Source organism: Mauremys reevesii, linkage group 4 (assembly GCF_016161935.1).
Source record: "Mauremys reevesii isolate NIE-2019 linkage group 4, ASM1616193v1, whole genome shotgun sequence".
Classification (NCBI taxonomy): domain Eukaryota; kingdom Metazoa; phylum Chordata; order Testudines; family Geoemydidae; genus Mauremys; species Mauremys reevesii.
The window spans coordinates 63,241,481-63,266,276 of record NC_052626.1 but is presented as its reverse complement, the minus strand read 5'-3'; the positions used below and the strand labels follow the sequence as shown (position 1 = coordinate 63,266,276).

Sequence of the window (24,796 nt, the reverse complement as noted above, 5' to 3'; positions counted from 1 at the left end):
GTCAAAAGCCTTGGTAAGATCCACGAAGATGGTGTACAGTTCACGATTCTGCTCTTGACTCTTCTCTTGGAGCTGTCGGACTGCAAAGATCATGTCCACAGTGCCACGCTCTTTGCGGAAGCTGCACTGTGTCTCAGGTAGTAGACCCTGTTCCAGGTGGTCAATCAGGCGATTCAGCAACACTCGTGCAAGGATCTTACCTGCGCTAGAAAGCAGTGATATTCCTCTATGATTATCACAGACTTTTCGATTTCCTTTCCTCTTGTAGAGGTGTACGATGGATGCGTCTTTCAATTCCTGAGGAATGGACCCTTGATTCCAGAAGGACTGGAACAGCTGAGTGAGTTTGTCGACAAGCACTGCACCACCATCCTTATAGACTTCTGCTGGGATCGCGTCAGATCCTGGAGCCTTGCCACTGGACAGCTGACTGATGGCCTGTAAGGTTTCAGTCTCTGATGGTGGAACGTCCAGGCTGTAGCTGATATCCGCCTGGGGCATTCTGTCAATCGCCTCGTTATTGATGGAAGATGGGCGGTTCAGCACGGATTGAAAATGCTCAGCCCAACGCTGTAGAATCAGAGTCTTCTCAGTAATGAGAGTTGCACCATCTGAGTCCAGTAGAGGGGAGCTCCCTGAGGGCCGAGGTCCGTGCAAGGATCTGAGGGCTTCGTAGAACCGTTTAGCATCATTTCTATCAGCAAACTTCTGGATTTCATCTGCTTTGGCACTCAACCAGGAGTCCTGCATCTTACGAAGCTTGCTCTGTACGGTCCTGCGAGTGTTGTTAAAGGCATTTTTCTTAGCTGTTGACAACGGGTTGTTCTGATGAGCACGGTGAAGGCGGTGCTTTTCAGCAAGTAAGGCCTTGATCTCTTCATTGTTTTCATCAAACCAGTCCTGCTGTTTCCTGTGTGAGGGTCCAAGAACCTTTAGTGCAGAAAAGTGCACAATATTCCGGAAGCGTTCCCAGTCCTTCTCAGCATTTTCCTCTAATTGCAGCTCTGAGAGTTGGTTGTCAAGATCTTCTGCTAGTGAAGCTGCTGTATTGGGGTTCCTCAGTTTACTGACGTTGATCTTTTTCATCACAGCTTTGTTTCCCTGCGAACGTCTCTTTGGCTTGATGTAAAGGCTTAATTTGGAGATGATGAGTCTATGATCAGTCCAACAGTCAGCACTCGGCATGGCCTTGGTCACCCTTACATCCTGTCTGTCTTTCCTCCGCACAATGACATAATCATGGAGATGCCAGTGTTTGGAGTGTGGGTGCATCCAGGACGTCTTTTTGCGAGTGGGCAGGCGGAAGATGGTATTGGTGATGATCAGATCATGAGCTGCACATGTCTTCAGTAGTAGTAGTAGGCCATTGCTGTTGCATTTGCCGATTCCATTTTTTCCAATGACGCCATCCCAGGCAGAGTGATCAGATCCTACTCTCGTGTTAAAATCGCCAAGTAGAATCAGCCTGTTGATGCGCTTCACGGATGAAAGTAGGGCATCGAGATCTTCATAAAACTTGTCCTTTACTTCATCCGGATTCGTCATTGTGGGTGCGTAAGCGCTAATTAGTATAGCTTGCTTTCCTCTCGATAGTGGAAGATGCAGTGTCATGAATCGATCGTTCACGCCCTTGGGAAGACTGGCAAGTTTGCGGACAAGATGATTCTTAACGGCAAAGCCAACTCCAGATTCACGACGTTCGTCACTGCTGCGTCCACACCAGAAGAATGTGTAACCACCTCCTATTTCTATGAGCTGACCTTCGTTGGCTAGATGAGTTTCACACAGGGCTGAAATATCGATGTTAAATCTTGCGAGCTCTCTGGCGACCAGGGCTGTTCTTCTTTCTGGTCGATCTGCTGAGGGGTTGTCTTGAAGTGTGCGTACGTTCCATGTACCAATAGTGAGTGGTGTCATCTTACGTTTTATTATTTGAAGTTTTGTTGTTCCACCGCATAAGATGGGATCCCCTCCAGCCGCGGTAAGCTGGCCAGGGTTCTGTGAAGCAAACAATGTTTAGGGCACCTTTTCTAGCCCCTTCCTCTTACTACAGAGGTGAGCAGTGCGGTCCTAAAAAGGGCTGCTCAGTTACTCAGGTAGATGCCGAATCCAGCTGTTGCTTCGGTCAGCAAGAAGACGACCATTAGACCTGAGCCGCCTGTGTGCAGGTCCGTGGCTACAGCTCCCAGTGTATCCACACCTGCTGCTTCGTCGCTCGCCCATCGCCACAGGACTTTGAAGTTTACGGGAGTTGGGGGGATGTCAAGACTTGCGCGTGAATTGGATTAAAGTGAGGGAGAGGTGCGCATAGTCAGCCTCACTCTCTCTTCCCAGATTCCATCTTGCTCCAATGGCAGGACAAGAGTCGAGACGGTTGGAGATGGGCTGGGCGCAGTGGTTGACCAGGGCGTCTTTCGCGTCTTGCCGTGCTCTTAGCGTACCACATCGCTTGCAGAAACTGCCTTCATGACCATTGGTCCTATTCTGAAAGGTCTCATCCACTCAATCCGCCGGAGTCTGTCTTCACATGCTCGGGATAGACAAGGCCCTATCTCACCGGAGGCCTGTGCCCGACGGCTACCCTCAACCTGGTTTGGCCAGCCTGTCGAAGCTGTTGCCCGGGGTGTGGCCGCTGCGCATGCTACAGCTGCTGGGAGCCACAGGTGAGAGCTGAGTGACAGGTGGGGACCAAAGGTGGACGAGCTGCCCTAGAAGGGCACGACATGCCCCTACACCAGAGGTGCTACCCCTCCCTGAACACCCCATACACCCCCCCAAGTTCTATACAGATGGAGTAAGAGACAATCCCTTGCCTCAAAGACCTTATAGTCTAAACAGAGGAGATGGACAAAAGGCGGGAGAAAGGAAGTTGTTGTTGTCCCCATTTTATAAATGGGGAATTGAAACATAGAACAAGCTTGCACCAGAAGTTTGTGTCAGAGCTGGGAATTTAAACCATATTTTAGATTTGTTAGCAGGCTAAAACTTGTGGGCCAGGTCCGGCTGTCTTCTATGGCAATTGCCCACTCCTGTGGCACTGGACCCAACCATGCCAAGCAATAGCCTTGGTCTTCACATTCATGTTCTACAGTCAGGAAAACATCACAGGCCAGTAATCAATAAACCTGTTTTAAATGGAATTGTAACCTCATTCTCAGGGCTCTAAGGAAGCCGCCTTTTAAATAACCAAGACAAGTTCCTTATGTTACTTTTCCTTTTAAGGTTACCTTCCTCAGTGCTACACTTCATACGGTCAGTCAGTTAGGAGCCCTATACTATCAAGGAACTGTTTTTCCTCTGACAAAGTTATCCCCAGAACCTCTCCTGAATTTCTTCTCAAGGTCAACTCAGCCTTCCACATTAATCAAGACATTTTTCTTTTTGTAATTTCATCACAAACCTTCTCCTAAGGTTGTTCATTGCTCCTTAAATATCATGTGAACCATAAAATATTACCCAGATAGGGCATCCTGTTTTAGAAAATCTGAGGCAGTCTTCTGTAGTTGTATCCTTCAAAAAGTAAGTCACATGGTCCCAAGGCTGTCAGCTCCATGTGTGTTTGGAGAAGCCAAATATCCATAAATTTCCTCTGAAAGAGATCTATGTGCCATTGCCAGTTTAATGGCAACCTCATGGGCCGAGAGAAATGTGACATCTTATGAGGAGCTGTGACTTGGGTACCTCTCCATACTTCTATTAAACTACATAAAGCAGATACACTATATTCAGCTGGTGCTTCCTTTGATCACTGGATTTTGAAGGATGTCCATCCTGTAAAATTTTCTCTTCTGTTCCTCACTTAAAGCATTACTCCTGCCTCCTTACTTTTAAAAAATGACCTGCTACTTCCAACAAATTATAAGACTGGCAGATGTTCGTTTGCTGGGTAGTCAGATGATTTTATCTTAATTCTAAATTTGTCTTCTCTTGGGAATTAACATGCATCAATCTTGTGCATCCCTGCCTTATTCTTGATCATTTCTCTTTTGTTTCTCCTTGCTTTAATTTTTTTCTCTGAGACTGTGCTTGCCACATACAGGGCCAGTGATTGAGCATAAACATATTCACGTAAGTTTGTCAGCAGTTACAAGATTGGTAGATGTTTTATCCAAAAACAAGACATATTTGGACACAAGACAAAATTATTTCACTCAAATAATTACTGCTGAGATATGGGTTCCCCTTTGAAATTATCCACCCATAGAGTCATAAACAAATTTGAAGAACTTTTGAATCCTAATCAAATAAAAAATAGTAGCTAGCTTGCCAAAGAGAAATTCCATTAAAACTACTTGACAATAGTGTATTTTTTCAGAATGGATTATTTGCTTCCATACACTAATTCATTTTACGAAAGGTAAATTTATCTCCTCAGCTAGTATATTTCAAGAGTTTCTACACATTGTTAATCAGTTGCTGAGTTTCTCTCCATGGGTAGATGTGTGTGCATGTTTGTATACAGGCATGCCTGTAATTTTTAAGGCTTAGATAGTGATATGCAATCCTTTAGAATATACATATTCTATAAATTCCAGGCAGAAAAATACCAGAGAAAACAATCTCCTCTTCTTCCACTGTTCCCCTGTTAAAAAGAGTTACCCATGGAAATCCAGGAAACTATATTTATCATCCCATGTTTGTCCATATAAATCCAATAAAGCAGCAGTTGAAAACCTTCAATGGGTTGTATTCAACCTATAGAGAACCCAAGAGTTTTCTATTCTAGTCCATCAAATCAGAAGAATCCTGTTTGGGGTTTGGCCAGCAGATGACTCCGCTCTCAATTTCTGAAAAGAAGAGAAAGAAATGATAGAAGTTTGTGTCCATTCTTCCCTTAAGGTTGTGCCAAAGATTTTGTTTGCACTGTGTAAATTAAGATAAAAGATAACATACATACTCTTTGCACTTAAATAAAATAATGCAGTATTGTCTAGTGGTTATAGCCCAGGACTGATCATCGGAAGTGCTGGATTCTATTTCTGACTCTTCCACTGACTTGATTGACAGTCACTTCACATCTGATTCAGTTTCCTCTCCTGTAAAACGGGATTACTGCTACTTACATTTGTAAAGGATCCTTGGATGGGAGACTTGTTATTAAATAAGTAATTTACAATTGATGTGTAAGGACCTATTTGCAATATTGGGCTGCTTTCTCACAGTTGCACAAACTAGTAAATTACATTGCCTTCTCACACACTAGCCCTGCTAAACTTTTTATTCCTTCCTTTACTTATAACTTTCAATAGTAACATATGTTACAATGAAGTTTTGACAGATGAACCTTTGGGCATTTGCTATAATTAATGGCATCTATCCTCTTGGCTCTCCATCTGAAGCTCTGATTCTCAGCACTTGACTTCCCTCTCCTTTCAATTTGTAGCCAAGTGAGCTCTTGAATATAGCCTTAAGACATGACAAGGCATGTTTTATTAGTCTACTTCATGCCTTTGGCCACCAGAGAGATTTATTAAACTTCAGCACATGCATAGGTTTTCCATCTCTAAAGTGTTTTACAAATATTAACTAATAAAACATTCCCAGTTGTGCCTCAAGGTTGCTATTATAGGACTACCGCATCGTAGAACATTTAATACAAAAATAATGTAAATAGAATCTCTTGTTTTTGAGTACATCTTTCCTAACAAACAAAGAGGGGAATAAGGAAGAATAGCGGAGGTGGTGATGGGATTTTTTTGTTTTTGGCACTCAGTTTGCAAGTAAAAAGATGCCTTGTTTTGTTGCCAGCCCTGCCAGCTCCTTTTTGAGATTTGAAAGTCAAGCTAGATTCTCTCATTCCTAAACATCATAGCACGGAATAAAGATTAAGCAGGTCAAATGTTGTCCTCTGTTAAATTGGCGTAACTCAATTCTCTTCGTATTATACCCTCGGTGACACTTGCACAACCTCAGTACTGCCAATAGGTTTGCACAGGTGTAATTGATTTGGTACATTAGTGATCAATTTTGTTGATCTTGCACAAACAGGAACAGAATCCAGCTCTCCCTCTCGCTTAGCTGTATTTATTGGCTTTGTAGGGCTAACAGGAGTAAAGTGCAGTTAAAAATTAGTTTTGTCACTAAAGTCAGCAGATGTGATAGAAGGATCTGATCTACTGAATAAGAGGGTGTCTTTTTCAGAGAGTCAGTTTTCAGAGACATGCACTTTACATTTTTGGACTTCTCTTTGTAAAATAGTTGTATTCCTGGCAGTACCTGAGCATTTCCCTACATGTATTCCCCACTTGGGTCTCACCTTGAATCTGAAGAGCATTCCCTCCAAATGTCTTAAAGTTAAGTCCATTAATTTAATTCCTTTCTATATTGTTATATTTAGATCAGGGGTCGGCAACCTTTCAGAAGAGGTGTGCCAAGTCTTCATTTATTCACTCTAATTTAAGGTTTCGTGTGCCAGTAATACATTTTAATGTTCTTAGAAGGTCTCTTTCTATAAGTCTATAATATATAACGAAACTATTGTTGTATGTAAAGTAATTAAGGTTTTTAAAATGTTTAAGAAGCTTCATTTAAAATTAAATAAAATGCAGATCCCCCTGGACCAGTGGCCAGGACCCAGACAGTGTGAGTGCCACTGAAAATCAGCTCGCGTGCCGCCTTCGGCACCCGTGCCATAGGTTGCCTACCCCTGATTTAGATGTTGTCATGCTGTTTTCTGATCTCCATCACTTTTGGCAGGAATTAGGGTAGGGGTAATGACATGCTAGCACAATACAAAGAAATATCTGAAGGGCTCAAAGGTGGGATTCCCTTGTGAGATGTTGCTGTATGTTTGAATCCTTTTAGATTATGTAGCAAGGATGGTTCTCTGAATGATAGTCTACTGATCTACCAACATCCATATGTTGGTAGCTCACAGTTAAGTTTGTGGCCTACATAATTCCCTCGGGGGGGAAAAATGTGGGACACCAGTGTTAAGATCACCATTGTTGTTTCTGTTTGTCGTGTTTGCGCCTCTCCCCCTATCTTTCTTACTTGGGTTTGGCTCTTCTATCCAGTCCTCCTTCCCAATGAGTTTTATCTTTGCAGGTGGCTATATCTGTAAAGTGCTTCCCTGCTTGAGCACAATTTTGTGCTGCTGGTGGTGGCTAATGGTTATTATGGAGAGAAAGTATGGCAGAAAGACAAGCTACACTGGCTGAACAAGTAACCCCACAAAGGCCTGCCCCTTGCATTCATCATAGTAAACTACAGATGCTGAACCTAACAAAAACCCATGCCTTGAAATCAGTCCACAAAGTTGGAAGTGCTGAGCTGATGACCACAGCCACCCTGTCTAGACAGGTAAAAAGATGCTTTTTTCAATGGCGCAAACTTAATTTGATTGAAATTCCACTTAACACTGAGGTAGGCACAGTTCAGTGCCTTTAGCTTGAGTTTAGTAGGTCAACCTATGGAGACTCTGCACCCAATTCTTGCTGCTTTACTGGCTGTGAAATGGAAACTCATTAGGCAGGAAATTCTGAAGTGGGAGCTGATGTGGAGGAAGGGAGTTTGTGGGGTTCCAAGCCTTCTTGATTGTAGATGGAGCTACACTGGCACCTGATGGGAGAAGAATGATCCAAGCTTCTCTCTCTTTTTACTTCTGTTTCCAGTACATTTCCCCTCTCTGCCAATGTGGCACAGAGGAAAAAGAGGGAGAGCATATCACATCCATCCACTAGCGCAATTCTAGGGGAAACGTAATGGCGCTATAAAGTCTCTCTCGCTTCTTGGAGCTCTCCAGTGAGGTTTGTGGGAGGCCAAGATCGTTGGGAGCACAAAAGTTGTTCTTTTACCTCTTTCATGTTCTGTATAAGTGTACATACACACTTATTCTCTTAAGTCTGTCTGGCTGTGGGTATGCTTAGGGCTACTGTCAGGGTTTCTCCCCCCTCTGAACTCTAGGGTACAGACGTGGGGAGCCGCATGAAAGACCCTCTAAGCTTATTTTTACCAGCTTAGGTTAAAAACTCCCCAAGGCACAAATTCTCCCTTGTACCTTAGATTAGGTAACGCTGCCATCACCAAGTAATTAGACAAAATTTAGGGAAAGGACCACTTGGAGTTCCTACTCCCCTCTAATATCCCCCCAAGCTCTACACCCCCTTTCCTGGGGAGGTTTGAGAAAAGATGAGCATAGACCAAGCTTGTTTTTTTTGTTAGGGCACTAAAAAAAAATCAGATTCTTAAAAAAACAGAACTTTATTAGAAAGAAAAACGGTAAAAGAAGCACTTCTGTAACATTAGAATGGAAGATAACCTCAAAGGCAATTAAATTCAAAACACAGAGGATTTTCCTCTGGGCAAAACTTTAAAGTTACAAAAAGAAAACCAGGAATACACCTCCCTCTCAGCACAGAGAAAATCACAAGCCAAAATAAAAGTAAGATAACACATTTCCTTGCTAGTACTTACTAATTCTAATGGAGTTGGATTGCTTGTTTTCTTGATCTGTCTCCAGCAAGCACCCAGAACAGACAGACACAGAACAGACAAACAAAGCCTCCCCCCCACTCCAGATTTGAAAGTATCTTGTCCCCTTATTGGTCCTTTTGGTCAGGTGCCAGCCCAGTTACCTGAGCTTCTTAAGCCTTTACAGGTAAAAGGATTTTGTGCCTCTGGCCAGGAGGGATTTTACAGTACTGTATACAGGAGGGTTGTTACCCTTCCCTGTATATTTATGACAGACACAGACTTCTTTCAGATATGTTTGCCTTGTCTCAGTTCTCTTCCCTAGGCCATATCCCACCACACAAGATAATGCAATGACACATCACAGGACATCAACACCCATAGTAACATACAATCACCAACACAGGTGACCTCCACCGCCTCCTGTTTTGATAATTTTCATCCACTAGGTGATGCTATTATGAAACCCCCAACAATTGTGATAGTTCTCCTCTCTGTTGGAAAACTAGGCCACCTTCTCTCCTGGCTTAATTTAATTTACTTGTGAGGAGTTACACCAGCAAAGATTTAGGCCCCTGCCTGTCCTTCCTCCCCAGGTGAAATTCTCCCCACCAAGCATCTAGGTCTTCGCTGAGACAGAAGTACAATTTGCTCTTTTTGTGCCAAGCAGAGTGAACTTGGTCACTTTATACAAAAACATGACATTTGCAGAATAATTTAGAATTAAAAATATAAACAAAACAATACACAACAAAACTGATGTGAGGGTTATAGGAAGAAAGGATATTCCTAAACTGTTTACAAGCATAGGGAGAGTAAATTACCAATGTGCACAGTAACATTGTATAGTGGATAGTATATATCCACTATAGTTTGCATAAATGTTCATAGCAGTAATAGACTCTGAGACCTGCAGTACATCTGAAATTAGAATCTAGAAAGACAACTAGAATCCTTCACTTAGGACAGAAGCATCCCATGCACTGCTACAGACTAGAGACTGAGTGGCTAGGCAGCAGTTCTGCAGAAAAGGACCTAGGGGTTACAGTGGACAAGAAGCTGGATTTGAGTCAACAGTGTACCCTTGTTGCCAAAAAAGCTAACAGCATTTTGGGCTGTATAAGTAGATTGAGGGATGTGATCATTTCCCTCTGTTTGGCATGGTGAGGCCTCATTTGGAGTACTGTGTCCAGTTTTGGGCCTCACATTACAAGAAGGATGTGGAAAAATTGGAAAGACAAAAATTATTAAGGCAACAAAAATGATTAGGCGGCTGGAGCACAAGACTTATGAGGAGAGGCTGAGGGAACAGGGATTATTTAGTCTGCAGAAGAGAAGAATGAGAGTGGATTTAATAGCTGCTTTTAACTACCTGAAAGGGAGTTCCAAAGAGCATGGATCTAGACTGTTCTCAGTGGTACCAGATGACAGAACAAAGAGTAATGGTCTCAAGTTGTAGTGGGTGAGGTTTAGGTTGGATATTAGGAAAAATGTTTTCACTAGGAGGGTGGTGAAGCACTGGAATGGATTACCTAGGGAGGTGGTGGAATCTCCTTCCTTAGAGGTTTTTAAGGTCAGGCTCGACAAAGCCCTTGCTGGGATGATTTAGTTGGGGATTGGTCCTGCTTTGAGCAGGGGGTTGGACTAGATGACCTCCTGAGGTCCCTTTCAACCCCGATATTCTATGATTTTTGACAACTTCTTGCACAAATTAACAAATTGAGAAGTTTGTATCTATTTTTTCTCATTTTATAATCTCTGTCAAATGTAAAATCAGTAGGTAGTGAAAGAAAGTTGAAATATGGATGAATAGCAGCATTGGAAACTGGATTACCTTTTCTTTGCATGGACTAGTACTAGTTAAGGTTAGGTAAAGTGACTTGATGAATTCACAGCCAAGTTAGAGGTAGCTAGAGTCAACTTGCTAACCAGTGGCTTGATATCTGTGCTATTGACTCCTTCACTGCAGCTTAAGATCCCCCTTTTCTGGCTCTTCCAGAACCTTTTTCTAAGGTTCTAGCTGCACTTTTCCCACATCTTCTGATCTATGTACACCCTGTCCATGGCTCCACAAAGTTGCGAGACCTCCTCATTAACCTCCTCCTGGCACTGGCCAAAATGGCCATCTAAAATACCAGGAGGAGAATGCTGGACGAGGGGGTGCTCTGCGCCTATGGGACCTATCTCTGTTCCTCTCTTGGCTCATGTATCCGGGCAGTGGTCCTCTGGGCTGCATCTGCTGGCTCTCTAGACACCTTTGAGGAGCAGTGGGTGCTGTCCAAAGTTCTTTGCTTGGTGTCCCTTTCCTGATTCCTGGTTTTGTACTTGTGACACTTGTTCCTGATCCTGTTATTCATTAGTTGTCCCCTGTAATTATTTGAACCCTGGGTCCAGTAGCTTCTCCTTCAGGCTGGGGGAGGGGCCTTCTAACACAGATTTCAATAGGTGCTGCTTAAGATCTTTCTGTTTAAACAACTCATCACTTCTGGCAAATAGATGCAGAAGTGGCACTTACTTCAATTATCTTTGATTTATTAATTTCAAAGGCTGCATGACAAACTTGCATATGCAGCATACAATAACCAGACTAGGGCAGTAGTGCACATTGCTGTGACTAAACATCAGACTACATCTATGTTTTCACTGCAAAAAGAGGGACGTTTTTACATCAAGATAACTAAATCGAGTTACACTTTGCTATTCTAATCCTGGGCCCCCCACGTGGCTCTTTTGAAACACTTTAATCCTGACCTGCTACTTCAGTAGCTTGGGCATCTCTTGAGCAATCCATTTATTGATTTCAGTGTCAATTTTTCTGGAGGACTAGTAGACCAACATACTTACTCACTCTATTCTAAGCCCAGTTTTAAACTTTAGAAAAATTTTCAACTGGAATTTTCAAAACAAGTCCATTTATCTTCCTTCTCTTTAAGGGAAGTAGGAGATCTAGGTTCTACTTTCAAGTCTCCTGCAGTCTGAAACACTGCTCAAGTAACTTAAACCATTCAAGTATCAGAGGGGTAGCCGTGTTAGTCTGGATCTGTAAAAGCAGCAAAGAATCCTGTGGCACCTTATAGACTAACAGACGTTTTGCAGCATGAGCTTTTGTGGGTGAATACCCAGTTCGTCGGATGCAAGTAGTGGAAATTTCCAGGGGCAGGTATACATATGCAAGCAAGAAGCAAGCTAGAGATAACGAGGTTAGTTCAATCAGGGAGGATGAGGCCCTGTTCTAGCAGTAGAGGTGTGAAAACCAAGGGAGGAGAAACTGGTTCTGTAGTTGGCAAGCCATTCACAGTCTTTGTTTAATCCTGAGCTGATGGTGTCAAATTTGCAGATGAACTGAAGCTCAGCAGTTTCCCTTTGAAGTCTGGTCCTGAAGTTTTTTTGCTGCAGGAGGGTGAGAATATGCTTCAGGTTGGCAGGTTGTCTGTGGGCGAGGACTGGCCTGCCACCCAAGGCCTGTGAAAGTGTGGGATCATTGTCCAGGATGGGTTGTAGATCCCTGATGATGCGCTGGAGGGGTTTTAGCTGGGGACTGTATGTGATGGCCAGTGGAGTCCTGTTGGTTTCTTTCTTGGGTTTGTCTTGCAGTAGGAGGCTTCTGGGTACATCTCTGGCTCTGTTGATCTGTTTCCTTATTTCCTCGTGCGGGTACTGTAGTTTTGAGAATGCTTGGTGGAGATTTTGTAGGTGTATTCTCAAAACTACAGTACCTGCATGAGGAAATAAGGAAACAGATCAACAGAGCCAGACGTGTACCCAGAAATTTAATATAAAAATAAATACACACTCTCCTCCAAGCAGAACTTTTCACTGTGCTATTATTGATTTTACATAGAGGTGTGCAAGTACTGTAGTGATTGGTGGCAATATAAAACCCTGAGATAGAAAGGTTAGAATCTCTAAATTGAGTAGCATATGTGCACTATATAGTACAGATATGAATAGTGTGCATGGGGAATAAGTGGGATTGATCCTGGAAATGAATGGAAGTAATTTTGGAAAGGCTGCTATTTATATTTTTGGGAGGAATTTTGGAGAGAAATTGGTGGTTTGACATATGAGAAGAGGTAAGAAGCAGGCGCCTCCAGCCTTCCTATACGGCAGAGAGGGCACAATATAAAGGAGAGGATACGCGACCCCCCCCCCCACCATGTGTCTCCTCTGTCCAGTGCTGCCACCCCTCCATGCCCAGCTAGGGGCCACCATGCTGTCTCTGCCCCACCAGAATTACCTGCGGGGCTGTGTGGGGGTGGGTGTCTGTCCTCCTCCCAGGCTGAGGAGGTGGTCGTAGCAGGAGCAGGCTACCCCTTCTGCTCTCTGCCCAGGCCTGGCTGCTGGGCACAGGAGATGAGCAAGCTGGAACCATGCTGGTGGGGAGAGGGGATGTTGGCTTGCTCGGCCCCTGTCCCCAACTCAGTCACCTCCCAGCCAGGCTCTCTCAGGCAGCAGCTGTGATGTGCTGCACAGAGCAGTGACCCAGAGCAGCCAGTGTGAAAACTGGCTGCTCCTGGGGTCCTGCCCCTTTCACTCTGGGCCGGGGCCTGGCTGCCAGAGAAAGTGGCATAGGGTGCCCGGGGGCAGATGCATCAGGAGGACAGAGCCCCTCTCTCTTCCCCTCCATCCCCCGCCCCCCAGGCATGCCAAGCAGCACTCTGTGGGGGCACTTGACTCTGCATGTCCCTCCACGCCTCACCTATGGAACTTTCTACTATAAGGATAAGGGCTCATTGGTGCTGGAGAGATGGAGCCTAATTCAAGGCTGGGCCAAAAATACAGAGGGAACTCCCACCGGAGTGAAGAACTGTCACAAACCTCACCACAAAATGCAAGGTGCACTCTTGAACCTTCCTTTACTATAAACACAGAGCAGCGTGTAAGTACAGAAAACAAACCCTAACCCCCACACCGGCAGACGCAGGCGGAGATGGAGAATAAACTACATGGATGTAACAGCTGCAAGTCACGTCTCTTAGAGCCTGTCTTCTCTGCAGTGTTAGCACAAAGCATCATTCGACGGTTGCACTAACCCCACTCCTGTGCATCCACACGCACCTCTAGCAGAGGTAACACTCAGCTCGCCGGCTGCTGGGGGAGCGCAGGCTGCAGCTGGAGTGCTGCTGAGGGTGGAGCTAGCAATGCAGTGGGGACGCAGCTACTCTGCTGCTCTCACTCGAGCGAGGGGAACCAGAGCCCGGGCTGCAGAGGCGAGATGCTCCCAACGCACCCCGGGAAGGCGCTGGCACGCTGCGGTGATGAGCGCAGACCGTGACCCTGCACGGAACAGAGGGCACCTCACTCCGCCTGGGTAAGTCACAGGAAATCAGGAGTCCCGGCTCCTAGCCCTGGGCTTTAACTATCGCCTCCCGCCTCCTTCAACGCCTCCCGGCCCCCCATCACCTCCGCCGCGGCAGCCGGAAAACTACAATACCCAGAATGCATTTCTGCCATTGTGACTCTGTTAACTGGTTACCGCTGCTCTCAAGCAAACCTGAAGGCAGCGGTATTTCCAAGGTACGCCCTCCTGTCATCATCAGTGATATTCCTGTCAGCCAATCGGCGGGCGAGAAGCTCGGTAGCCGTCAAATCAGCGCCCAGCGTGACTGCAGATGGGCGGTGCTCTCAGAGACGGCAGGCTAGTTGGCGCTCGGAGTGGGGGGCGTTTATTGCGACGGTAGCGGGACCAGTCGGGTCCAGCGGGGACTGCAGCAGGCATGGGAGGGGCGGCAGAGAAGGGGTTAACCCTGCTGGGGCGGGGCACGGGCCCCGCAGTACCCCACTAGCGCGCCTTGCCCCTCGGCACGAGTCACCCCGCCCGGCGGGCTCCCTCCCAGCCCGCCAGTCACCATAGAGACCGCACGCGATGGGCAGCCGGCTGAGCCGGGCCCCGCGGCGCTAGCCCTGACCGCAGCTGAGGGGCCGCAGGCGTTAACCCGGCCCCCCGCCGTCTGACTCCCAGTCGGGGAGGAGCCGCCGCCGCCGCCGGCTCGGCCGCGTTCCAGGTGAGCGCCGCCCGCGAGGCTCAGATGGTCCAGACCTGCCCCCCGCCGGGCCCCGCCGCCGCCTTACTATTGTGTTGTTGTTGTTTATGGCTGGTCCTTTGTCTCCACGCTGGGGACGGGGGCCCAGGGCCCGCGGGCGGGCGGGATGCCAGGGGAGCTAGAAATGTCCAGGCATTATTCGCTGGCGCATCCCGCAGCGCAGTGGTTCCCACATGTTTGTACTGGTGACCCCTTTCACACAGCAAGCCGCCGAGTGTGACCCCCCCCCTTATAAATTAAAACCACTTTTTAATATATTTGACACCATTGTAAATGCTGGATGCAAAGCGGGGTTTGGGGTGGAGCCTGACAGCTTGTAACCCCCCATGTAATAACCTTGTGACCCCCGAGGGGTCCCGACCCCCAGTTTGAGAACCCCTGCCTTAGCAGATGGCGACTGGGGCTGGAAAGCGAGTGGGACCATTCAGGATTGGCCGTGCCGGAGCTAGGGGAGAATTGTAATTTGTGTGTGCCCGTTAATGGGTAATAACCGATGACATAAGGGTGATGAGCGCTAAGGGGCAAGGGAGGAACCTTCCGGGCTACGGCAAGATAAGATCCCATTGCTAGATAATTTCCCGACTGGTTGCAGATGGACTGCCAGTGACGGATGGCTTTTTGCTGCATAAAAGCACATTGGGTCGTTTGGATGAGAGGTGCTGTTATATATTGTAAGACGATTATTATTGAAATCTTAGTTATGGTGTAATGCTGATGGCATAAAAGGTGCACAGAAGCTTTAGCATGCTACAGGATGCTCTGAAAGATATTGTTATTACTGTACAGCACAGATTGTCTAGATTGGAGGGGGAGAATAGTTACTCCTTTATTTGATATAAGGTCACCAGGTACTGGAGTCCAGCAGCCTTACTCTCCACCTTGGCCTTTCTACTTTGAAGTTAAATTTATAGGGACATGATTATGCTTTTTAGTTTCTCTTACTAGAAGAGAATACACAATATTATTAGCAGATATTTGTCACTTGATGTTGAAACAGCCAAGTTTATAATAGATTTTGTCTGTTTCCTTTTCTTATACAAATATGCTATGGACGTGTGTGTGTATTATATACATGTATGGGCAAGGATGGATGGAGAATCTGTCTGGTGTCTGTCACATTAAGCACTAGAGACATTAACAGCAGTTGCATCAATATATGAATACAGATATGAGATATGCCTCAGTAGGCCACAGTTGTAACAAATAACCAAACAAACAAACCTAATATGGCAAGGGCCTTTTAAAAATACGATTTTATCTGCTACTGGTAGTATTTAAGGATGTAACAAAATATATTATTTCTGAATGTATAGATGAGGGTTGAAAGCTGTGTTACAGCATCCTTGCACTTCTGTTATCATGAGAGCAAAAGCAGTGAGAGGACAAAGATTGGTATGGAATTTCTAACCTTGACGGTTAAATATGCTGTGGAAATAGGAAACACTCCTTAGTGTAGACAGGGATGGACTTCCAATTGACATACAATAGTTCATTAGAAATTGTAAGAACAAAAGAAGTGGCATGTTTATAGCTTTACATCTTCTATACAATGCATGGTATTTATGCTGAAGGTATTTATGATGAAGGTGAAAGGGAATGTGTGAAATGGATTATAGTGAAGACATTTCTTATGCAGACAGTGTACATGGAGAAACAGTATTTAAAATTAACAAGCTGCTTTTATTTTAAATGAGAGAAATTTATTAAGTGGCTTGATACATTTGTTGCTATATACATTTTTTAATATTAAGAAATGAGGTCCTGTAAAAACCTCAGAATGAGTGGAGATTCTGAAGTTGAGCAGTGAAGTTGCAGTATCAGAATAATAATTTAAAGCCAATAAGATATATTGATTATTGGGATGGGGGATGCAAAGAATATTGTACTGCTTATTGTTCAGTTTAATACCTCTTAAATATAGTTAGCATTGAAATGAAAGGATGAATTCAATGTTGCAGATCTGCCAAAAGCTTAGTTTTTGTTATAAATCCTCTGTAGGTAATGCTGTGTCTTTGCTGGGGTGTATCTGGGTGTGTGTTAATTCATTTTTGCTACAGTACTTGACATCACTTTTAACCTCTTGTTCTATCGTCCTGCAATTTTTTGTGTGTCCACAGTAGCATTGACTCTCAACAGTGAAATGTGGGACAAATGTATTCAATATTCGGCGTAGCTCAGTACAAAATCTTTTCACCTCTTGACAATGACTTCTCAGGATTATACAGTGAAATGCCCTAGTAATGTATTTGAGTAAGCAAAGTACTAAGTCTTAAAGTTAAAGTATTATTCTAGAGGTAGTCTTGTTAACATCAGTTTGATTTGTAAAGGATGAGCAAAGTGATTTGTGATGTGTATAAAAAAGTGACTATGTACTTTTTGCTAATGCTTTTTATTTGGCTTTCATAAAGTTATTTTTGGCACAGTATATCTAATACTGTATACAATGGAAATGTATTATTAGCTTTCTTCAGAAAACATTTCCATTTTTATTTTGATTTGCTTCAGATCTGCTACTGTGTACTTGGTAGCCACCGTGTCTTTAACCTCTTTGTGGTATTTTGGAAGCAATAGGGGGATTAGGCAGAGAAATTCAGACTGATAGAAAATGTGTGAGAGTGGAAGTCCATGAGACATTAATCAGGTCTGATGGAGTTATATAGTACTGCATGTTGCATTTTCTGTTAAATTGTAACACTGCAGTTTTCAGGCCACAGAGGGTTATATGTATACTAAAATAAAAGTTGGTTTGTTTTCTAAAAGGAAAACACTTTTCTTTATGCATAACTATATTTTAACTTTTATTGCAAGAAAATTAGAGAGCCCTGATACAGCCAGTTATTTTTGTATATAAAGTATTAAACATCAATTTGGAATGGACAATCAACAATATTCTTTTTATATCTCCTGTTAAACTAAGACTTGTCAGTGTATTCTTACAGTAGGATCAAGTCTAAGCTGGTCTTCTGTATAGTTTCTGTGTATTCCCATTTTCTGCATCGTCACCTTCTGCTCTCTTAAACCACTATTCAAAACTGTAGAATCTGGCTAAAGGGGCAGAGAGACAGCTGCATATTCAATTTAAGACAATACTATTCTTTGCAATCTCAGAGGGATGCCTGGTATATGGGCCGGCCAGCCAGCCACTCTTCCCCCTCCCCTTTCCACCTCTTGAAACACCCTCTCCTCCAGTGACAGATAAACCAGGAACCTAACAGACCATTCAAAATTTATCATGTTTAGTAGACAATGTACTAATCATACAAGAGTTAAAGTTTGCAGAATCAGATTACTACAAATTGCACACTAAAATATCCAAGAACTGTAGATTATGCTTTGGTTAAAAATGACTTGCCATCAACCAGACAATGTATTGATTTCTTCTTGGCATTAGTGGTGAAAGAGATTTGTTCATCAGATTAAAATAAAATATATATAGTTACCTCTTTTGACTTGTTAGAATATTAACATAGGAATTAAATATCTGATTTATCTTTCATAATTTTTGTATCTATTGCATTTCACTCAGTTTAGAAAGTGAAACTAGACAGGATAATATAATTTCTTATGCACCCGCCCTGTTCTTTATTGGTTGGACTGTGTATGCTACAGGACAACATTTAACAAAGGTCTTCATTGAAAATCTTGAACACCACATAATGTAAATAGTTTTTGTAAAGCAAAATTTAGGTCTAGACAGTTTTTACACCATGCCTTGTGATGCCCCTACATATCCCTTCTCTCAAAACATCACCTAGCCTTTTACTTGGTCTTAGTTTATAATCAAAACCTTCAGGATGGGTTTTTTTTGGGGGGGTGTGTGTGGTTTTTTTTTTAAATTGTCAGATTTCTCCAACTTTCGATATATGTATACTCTCCATTTGACAGCTTCTTCCACCCCGTTTATTAAAAATTTGTGGTATGTGCTGAACCCCATTACATTTTTCATCCTGAGCTAGGTATGGAGTGCGGTATGCTCATAAGAGAACACAATACATGTTGTTATGACTGAGCTGGATGAAACCTTGTTATGGGCTGAGTTTAAAAAAACAACTCAGTGACGTTGATGGGTTTGAATGCACACATCAGTTAATCACAAACCCCCAACTAAAAAGGAGTTTTAGGCTAGGTGGGTCGAGGGGATTTTGCTTGAGTATTGTTTTGGGGTAAAGTGTGTGGGGGAGGAAAGGTTTAAAAGGTTTGGGACCGTAAGCTAAGAAACTATTCTTGTGTTTCTGGTTCCTCCTGCATTTGGAGAAGTAGGACTTTGCACATTACTTGTAAATAAACAAGATTGCATCAAAGAAAATATGGGACTCTATTGTCAATTTCTGCCCCCAATTAGAATATTCCCATGGCCTTGAACTTTGAGCTGCTACAGTTCAAAAGGGACAACACTACTAATGATATTTGATGTTGGGATCTCCTATTCTCACATTATGTCTGGTTCTGAATAACAAGATCTGGAATCACAGAAGGATGGATGCCAGAAAATGGTATAACTTATCCAGGGCAGTTGGATTGTTCTGGGTCTTAAACGTGGACTTAATAATTTTTTTTTTTTAAATAACCTACTCTACTTTTTAAATAGCATTGGTGACTTTTTTGTGAGGAGTTTGTCTATTTATTATATTTACTATATCCTCTTAGATGTGAACCTGTTTATTGATATGATTGTCACCACAGAATCACATGACTTTATTTGCCATGTGATAGTCTTCTCCTGAGCATGTTCTCTCTGCAGTAGAAATTCAGTTCATGCCGGTTTTGGCATACTCCTTTCTGCATAATGCTTTCAAAATGGTGAAAAATTTGTTAAAAAGATTACTTGTGATTTTTGCTGGTGGAGCACTCATTGCTATAGGTAACTTTAGAAATTATAAAATGCTGTACTACTATTAGGGTTCTGTCGTCATTATGCAAACTTTTTTTTTTTTAAACTGAATCACTATCCCATAAAAACGACCTTTAGATATTTTTTTAATTTACAAATGAAAAAAACTCTGTTCAGTCACTCCATTTTTAAGTCAAAAACTTTATTTCTTTTAGCCTTTTTACTTTGACTTTTAAAATATGTTGTTCTGTGATACATAGGGGCTTACCAAATTCATGACCATAGAAAATGCGTCCTGGACCGTGAAATCTTATCTCCCCCTGTGAAGTCTGGTCTTTTGTGTGCTTTTACCTTATACTATACAGCTTTCATGGGGGAAATAAGCATTTCTCAAATTGGGGGTCCTGACCCAAAAGGGAGTTGGAGGGGGGGCATGTCCCAAAATTATTTTAACGGGGTCATGATATTGCGACTGTTACTTCTGCGCTGCTTTCAGAGCTCAGTCGCTAGAGAGTGGTGGCTATTGGCTGGGCACCGAGCTCTGAAGGCAGCACTCTGCCAGCAGCAGTGCAGAAGTAAGGGTGGCAATACCATACCATGCTGTCCTTACTTCTGCACTGCTGCTGGTGGCAGCACAATACAATACGTACTTTAAAATGTAGTATGAATATTTAATATTTATTGTTTATTTTCTAAATATGGATTGCATGAAAGGCTGTAACGGCTTTGAGGAAACTCTTCTTGTCTGTTAGATTAATAATGGGAGTAGGTTTGTTTATGTGTTTTATTTGGCAGCTCAGCTGGTGAAAAAGAACATCTCCGCTTGGACCAGGACTCTTCTATTATGTAAGAAATTGTGTGACATGACTTCTTTGGCATATTGAACCGTATGTTTGCAATACACAAATTGAACTACAGAGAAGGTCACCAAAAGACTTACAAGCCTTTTGGTCATCTAACAGTTGGACTATTAGGTATACTGTTGTGATCTAAGAGCAGTGTTGTGGCAAACTAAATTTACATGGGAAGATTATTATTTGATTACTAATGCTACTTCGTAGTCATCTTTTGATGATCGATACAGACTCTTCAGCCATCTCATCCTAAACACTTTCTCACTGTGTGTGTGTGTGTGTGTGTATATATATATGTGTGTGTGTGTGTGTATATATGTGTGTATATATAAAAGGCCAGAAGGAGACCATTGTGATCATCTAGTTTGAGCTGCATAACACAAATCATGGGACTTCCCTGAATTAATTCTTGCTTCAGGTCCAATAACTGTGGTTGAACTAGAATATATATTTTAGAAAAACATCTGATCTTGATTTAAAAAATTTCCAGTGATGGTGAATCCACCATAACCCTTGGCAAATTGTTCCAATGGTTAATTACCCTCACTGTTAAAATATTTGCATCTTGTTTATAGTCCTGACTTTGGCTATCTTCAGCTTTCGGGCATTGGATCTTGTTATACCTTATGTCAGCTGTGTAAGGATCTGAAGGAGGTGGGTCTAGAATCTGGGGCTTTGAGGACCCTTGGTCACTGACACTCCCTTGTCACCACCAGGAGAGACAGATGAAGCAGCACCTCACTAATCTTGAAAGGTCAGGTCATAGAGGAAGTCCTGTCAGTACATCCAAGGTCTAGAGTGCCTGACTGGCTTGCACTCATGACTTAAGCCAGGAAGTGACCTGGTTGGATTGTCCAAACAATTGAGCAGACTTCCTATTGCTGCCACATTGGACCCCACTCTTTGCTTGTGTCCTGTGATCTGCATCCAATCCTGTTCTTGGTTCCTGACCTGCTTCTGTCCTGTTCTTGGTTTCTCCTGCCTTACTCCAGCACCTAATCTCAGTTCCTGCCTTACCGCTGCTCCTTGTCTCATATCTGGTTCCTGCTGCTATGCCTCACTTTTGACCATCAGCTCTGATATCTGACTCTGACTCCAGCTCTGACCTCTTGGTTTGATTCCTGATGCTGACTCTTGCTCTGATCATTAGATAAGGCTGCCTATAATCCTGGTTCCAAACATGTTAAATTGACGAGCCCTCAGTCATTACTTTTTGATTCCCCATTTGAGAACCTACAGTCTGTAGTCAAGTTAAGTTTAAACATTCTCATGGCTCTTTTGAATCCTCTCCAATTTTTTAACATCCTTCTTGAAGTGTGGACACCAGAACTAGACATAGTTTTACAGCAGCGGTCGCACCAGTGCCAAACAAAGAAGTAATATAACGGGGTGGCCAAACCGTGGCTCGCGAGCCTCATGCTGCTCTTTTACAGTTAAAGTGCGTCTTGCGGTGCTCCCCCATACTCCTCTTATTCTCTGCCTACCAGACGAGGGAGGGAGGGAGGGGCTCAGAGTTTCTGCCCTGCTACAGGGTGGTGGGACTAGGAGCTTCTGGCAGAGATGACTAGTGCCTGTTGAGAGTGGGGGGACACAATTTTAAAGGTTTGTCCTCCCCCCCCCCCCAACAGCTTGAGTCATGTCTCCCCTCTTATCCTCAATGGCCCCTCTCTGCAGTTCCTAAGTGCTAGCTGCATGAGGAGGCAGCCACAAACGGCTGGGAGCTGCGGGGAGGGCCCACTGCTTTAGCTCTGTGGGGAGAGGCAGCAGCAAAAGCAGAGGTTCTCCCTGGAACTACCAGCTGTTTGCCGCTGCCTCTCCCCACTGCCGCAACTCCCAGCTTGCCTGCTACAGCAGCTGCCATGCAGGGAGGGAGTCCTGTGCCACCATGTGATCGAGTGAGGCAAGCAAACCCTGGCAAAAATCTGGGGCGTATGTGACCCCCCCACCCATGCCTCACCTCTGCTTAGCAGATAAGGGGGTCTTGGGACTTCAGCCCCATGGGGCATGTCTGCTGAATCTTGGGGCTTTCAGCCCCATGGGGCGTGGCTGCTGGGGCACAGACTTTCAGCAGGAGCAGGGCAGAAGGCCCAAACCCCCGCAGGTGTCTCCCATGGGGCTGAAGCCCTGAGGACCCCACCACCACCACCGCAGGGCTGAAACCCTGACAGGCTGCCCTGGCTCTCAAACTTCTGAAGATTGTCATGTGCATCTCAGAGGATCAGTAAGTTTGGCCACTTCTGTAATATAACTTTCCCACTTCATATTCCTCTGTTAATACATGGTAACAGGATGCTCTGCTCCTTTAAGGACCTGGGCCAGCTAGCACTGCTCAGTTATCAGACTCAGCTGGGAAGTGTTCAGGTTATGCCTGGGAAGGGCTGAGAGCTCACTTGGCAAGGAAGCTGTAGGAGGCAGTTTGGCTTCTGTGACTGGCCCTGGAGCAGAGGAAGAGGTGTAGAGTAAAGTGACTCTGGGCCCCTTTAGATTCTGTTGGTCAAGCGTTTTTGTGTATCTTATTTATTTAATAAACCATGTCCTCACAGAACATCCTGAAACAGACTTTGGCCTAGTATTAGTCTTTCCTGGAGTAGGGAGACAGGCCAACTGCTTACATATATCCAAGGATCACACAAGGCCTTTTAGCTACATTATTACACTGGGAGCTCATGTGTAGCTGACTATCCTCCTAAGTCTTTTTCAGGATCACTGCTTCCTAGGAGAAAGTCCCCATCCTGCAAGTGTGGCCTATATTTTTGTTCCTGGATGTATGCCCTTACATTTGGCCATATTGAAATGCATATTGTTTGATTGCTCCCAGTTTACCAAGTGACCCAGATCACTTTGTATCAGTGGCCTATCCTCTTCTTTATTCACCTCTCCCCCAATCTTTGGAGAGGACACAAACGTAAGCTATTTAAAATATTAAATATCATAGGGCAAAGGGCTGATCTGTATAGGACCCCACTAGAATCAAACCCACTTGATGATTCCACATTTACAGTTACATTTTAAGACCTATTGTTAGCCAGTTTTGAATCTGTTTAATATTCACCGTGTTAATTTTGAATCATGTTAGTTTCTTATTCAAATGCCTTATGTGAAGTTTAAGTATATTGCATCAAGACTATATTTTTATCAACCAAACTCATACTCTCATCAAGAAGATCACGTTATGTTGACAAGATCTGTTTTGCATAATCTTATGTTGATTGGCATTAACAAAATTACCCTCTTAATTCTTTATTAATAAAGGCTGGTATCAACTGTTCCATTATTTAGCCAGAAATTGTTGTCAGTCTGACAGACCTATAATTACTTTGGTCATCTTGTTTACACTTTTGAACTAGTAAGACAGCGTTAGCTTTCTTCCAGTTCTCTGATGTTACAAGACTTACTAAAATCAGGCCAGCTCTTTTTAAAACTCTTGGATGCAAATTACCCAGACTTGCTGATTTAAAAATATCTTACTGATATTTCATCATTATCATCAGGTATGATATGGTAGCTTTTTCCCCAAAACAGACCAGAAATATTTATTGAACTCTTCTGCCTTTTCTGCATTATCAACAGTTCTACCATTTCAAGCTTATAATTGACCAATACTATTGCTAGTGTTACTTTTTTCCTGATATACATATGATTCCTTTTTATTGTCATTAATTCTGCTGACCATAGATTTTTTTTTCTGTGCTGCTTTGATCAGTGTCCTATAATTGACCTCTAAAAGGCAGCCTTTTTCTCACTGATAATCTTTTAGCAGATCATATCTATATAACTCTATCTTGCATCTGTTTTTTTAAATGACTGTCTTGTTCATTAAATAAACTATTGCTAATAAAAAAATTATCAATAAACCCATCCTTCAATTCAGATTATCTTGTCAGCTATTGCAATATATCTAAGCTTCACTATCTGAGTTTGAGTAAAGTTATTAAAGAGCTGGTAGCAAACTGACTTCAGCAGCACGTCTCTTCTGCTTTGGCTAATATCAGACCAGGTTATGATATGGGGATAGAACTGAAGGGTAATCTCCTTAGTCTCATGGACAGAAGACAAATTTAATTGTTGATACTAGATCTATGTATCTTCAATATCATTAGTCACATGTTGCTGTTGATTTGCCTTCAAGAGACCTATCAGGAATGGGATGAGTTGCACAGAGCTGGCTTTCCTGGTTTCTTTTGATTAGGTAACCTAAAATCACGATGGGCTCCTCCTTCTCCCCAATATCTGACCTTTGGTGTCACTCGGAGTTCAGTTCTCTCGCATTCGCTATTCAGTATAGGTCCGAATAGCAAGGGAGATCATGAGAATGTGTGGACTTAGGAAGTTGACACCGAGTTCCAGATCTCATTTTCATCAGACATAGCTAGCACTAATACTTGGATGTTCCAGTGGCTGAATGAGAGAAGTACGAGAATAAAAAATAGTTGGCTCAAGCTGAGAAGGATGGAAGCATTGCTGGATGAAAGGAACTAGCTTTGAGGGACTAGCAAGAGCTCTTGCCTCATGTTCTATAGAGGGTATTTGCCTTCCTGTGGTCAAGGTGATATGAAGACCTGGGTAATCATCTTAAATCCTTGGCAATCAAATAGAAGCTGTAGTCAGGAATGCATTTTACCTTTTTCAGCCTTTTTTGCATCTCATTCTTTGGA

General features: G+C 43.4%; 1 protein-coding gene across 7 annotated transcripts in view; it reads left to right on the top strand.

The window, feature by feature from the left end:
* The first annotated feature begins 13,931 nt into the window (after positions 1 to 13,931).
* TTBK2 (tau tubulin kinase 2) overlaps positions 13,932 to 24,796 on the top strand; it is a 195,799-nt gene continuing 184,934 nt past the window's right edge. For 3 of the 7 annotated variants that reach the window (XM_039536224.1, XM_039536220.1, XM_039536223.1), the window contains exon 1: positions 14,046 to 14,417. The gene's annotated coding sequence lies outside the window, so the exon portion shown is untranslated. Of the gene's footprint in view, positions 14,418 to 20,082; positions 20,134 to 24,796 lie in introns of all 7 variants that reach the window. The other 4 variants (XM_039536219.1, XM_039536221.1, XM_039536222.1 and 1 more) reach the window with 4 other exon arrangements.